This window comes from Otolemur garnettii, unplaced genomic scaffold (assembly GCF_000181295.1).
Source record: "Otolemur garnettii isolate 467f Iridium unplaced genomic scaffold, OtoGar3 scaffold00013, whole genome shotgun sequence".
NCBI lineage: Eukaryota > Metazoa > Chordata > Mammalia > Primates > Galagidae > Otolemur > Otolemur garnettii.
Genome location: NW_003852408.1, coordinates 17,977,458 through 17,981,061, shown reverse-complemented (window position 1 = coordinate 17,981,061; position 3,604 = coordinate 17,977,458).

Sequence of the window (3,604 nt, the reverse complement as noted above, 5' to 3'; positions counted from 1 at the left end):
AAAAAAAAAAAAAAAAAAAGAGAACAACCTTGATTTGACAGCTTTTCAGTTTCTCACGGAAAAGTTTCAAATTTGTCTTCATGTAAACTCATGACAAAACCAAAGTGTGTTTTATCTGCAACTTCAGATATCCATTCAGATGTAAGGATGATCTTACCAACAGTGAAAATTGTTGAACATTGCTTTAGGTTTGCTGTAGTTTAAATGTGCCCCCCAAAGTCCATGTCTTGGAAATTTAACCCCCAATGCAACAGTGTTTAGAGGTGGGTCCTAAGGGGGGTTGTTAAGGTCATAAGGGTTTCACCCTCACAAATAGATAATGTCTACTGAAAAGGTTCTTGAGGTCATGAGTTCTATCTCTTTCACCCTCATTCTCTCATATCCCTCCACCTTCCATTATGGGATGTCAACATGAAAACTCTCATGAGATGCCGGTGCCATGCTCTTAGACTTGCCAGTCTTAAGAACTGTAAGAAATAAATTTCTCTTTTATGTATAAGTTACTCAGTTTATAATATTTTATTGTAGCAACACAAAATAGACTAAAACAGGGTGTCTTTAAAAGGGTTTGGAGAGTACCTGGAAGGATAATTTAAGTTTGTTTCTTCTTGAATGAATGGTTTGTCTAAACAGATGACCTCTGAAGTCTGTGCAAACACTATGATTTAATTATATCTAACATTTGAATTTGTCTCTACGTTCCCAGTAGAGTAAGAATCTTAATTCCACATTGCACTTCTTTTCCAATTAGCTGAAAAGGAAATCTGATAGATTGCTTATATCTAACTACAAAATGATAGCATCATCAAAATTCTGTTACTATCATGCTATTATTCTTTAAGAAAGAATAATACTCACTAAAAATTATATCTATCAAAGAATGTTTATTGCTCCAAGTGAAATTGTGCTGGTATCATTATCTGGCTTGGGAATTTCAATGATGGGGTCAATCACAATTATATTTTAATAGATTTGTCTTTGTAAGAAATATTCCATTTAATTTACTATAGTGAGCCAATTACATGAAAATTATTATATTATAGATTGCTTCTAGATACTAAGAAAAATTTTATTTCTAGAAGAGTATAGAGATATTTAAACACTATGGACTCATTTGATACAGGATATAGTTTCATTCCAAAATTCTATTAAATATCTTCTAGCTTTACATGCCCCAAGTAAATTAAATGGAAGCTAAAATGAAGTAAACTAATATTTTGTAAATCAGGCATTTTATTTTGCCAAGCAATATCATAGCTGAAAAAGATACCATTTGACATTCTAAATAGTAAAATTAATAAATATGGAAATAGCCAAAATAGATTTATTGAATTCATAATCAAGGAAGACACACATTAATTGTAAATATTTTAAAGATCAAGATGATAAATATGAGGTCCATGTAGCCAATGTCCAAATAGCTAACCTATTTTCATTACACACTTTGTTCATACTAAAAGAACTATTGCAACAGTGTTTCAAATAAACATCCCACTAATTTCTTTTGACTACAAATACTTATAAATTATTAAGAAAATGGTGTTTTTTTATGGTAACATTTTTAAGTGAAATTTTAATCACTTATATTAATTGTGTTTAAGATACTTTATATCCCATACCTGCTAAGGAAGGTAAGAAGGTTGGGAGGCAGCAGTGACTGCAAACGCAAAAACTTTCACACATCTTTTGAGAACATGGCATCGTAACACAATTCACATTCAAACAAAGTATTGGACAAAATCGTGGTAAGAAATACATTATATGGTTCATACATAACCAGAAAAGATTTTAATTATTTGATATTAATTAGCTTTACTAATTGTTTGATGTCTTTAGAGATAAATTACTAGTTAAAGTTACGTTTAGCTATTTACATGAACTTAGTCTTAGGAAAATTCTACACATTCAAATTTGGAAGCAGAAGGCACCAATAAAAAATTCAGTGTTCTCAAGCTAGAAATCTAGATTTACAAAAACAGGAATGATGTCAGCAAGATTGCAGAATAGGAGGTAGACTCCTCATAATTCACCAAAGATAAGAATTTTACACCCATACAAAGTCTCAGGAGTCTCAAAATTCAGGTCGGAGACTATAAAGCTCCAGGGGAGCCCAAGAGCTGGGAGAGTCATTAGAGAGTGCAAACCAGCAACAGATGCCAGTGATCTACTGGTTGAACTCCCAGGTTCAAGCCAAGAAATGGCTCCATTTCCCAAGGGGCTTGGCTGTATCCAATTTGGCCTTGAGCCTACACCAGCATCATTTGCAAAGGGATCCAAAAGGAATCTGCACACATTAGTGCTTCCGTGTGAGTCTCATCAGCCTACTGTCTATGGTCTCAGCCTTGATTCTGAACATTGCCCTGGGGCTCGGTGTCAGCTTCTCAGCTGAGGGTCCAGCTCAAAGCTGATACACAATGACACGGAAGGAGACTCAACCATATTTTAAAGCCTAGAAGCTTAGGAATCTAAGCCCCCATGATAAGCTTAACAACATCCATCCCACAGAAGATTCTGAAGAGACCCAGTCTCAGTGCAGCCCCATCTACTACAATTGAGGGAATACCCCATCTGTGCAGGGCCTCTGAGAAGTTGATCTGAATCAATGGGACAGATTTACCAGGTGCTGTCTCACAGAGAATTCTGAGGTGACTAAGTCACAGCTCTAGCTCCTCTTACTACAGCTAGGGACCTGTCTCACCTGAGACCTGAGGGGAAGTACACCTAGCTGGGCCACTGGAACAGTCTTCCAGCATTGGTCCATGAACGGCTTTCCTAATCAACAGAGGACCCTTACTTAAGGTCTTTGTTAGGTCCATGTTGCCCTAAAAACCAGACCCACCTTAGAGACCTTGTAAGACTTGCAGCAAATATGGACCAAGAACATCCTTTAGTGCTGTGATAGCTGCAGGAGTCACAGGGGTGGGGGATACGAAAACCAGTTTATTTAGCTCTGTGAAAGGCCCTCTGAAGAAGAATGTGCACAAACAAACAATCACAACTAGGAGGAAGATTGGAAAAAATATCCAGTTCTTCAATGTGCAAGCATTGCCACACATTGATTAGCATCAGAACATTCAGGTAAATATGACCTTGCCAAACAGAGAAAATAAAGCACCACAGCCCAGCTCTAAAATGATGAAGATGTATGATGCCTCAAAGAATTCAAATAGCTTTTCTGAGGAAGCTCAACAAACTTCAGAACAAAACAGAGAAATAATTTAGAAATTTATCAGAAAAATTTAACAAAGAGACTTAAATCATTTTTAAAAATTGAACAGAAATTTAAGAGCTAAAAAATATAATGAATGAAATGAAGAATGCAATAAAAAGCATTGATAGTAGAATTGATCAAACAAAAGAAAGAATTAACCCTAAAGCAGGCAATTTGGGAATGCATAATCAGAGGAGAAAAAGATAAGATAATCAAAAGGAATGTGGAATGTTTATAGGATCTGCAGAAAAACATCAAAAAAACAAATATGTGGATCATTTGGAGTTAATGAAATGGGAAAGACAAAAGGGAATAAAAAGGATTATTCAAAGAAATACTAACAGAAAACTTTTCAAACATTTTTAATTACTGTATTTTTTTCTTTCTTTCTTT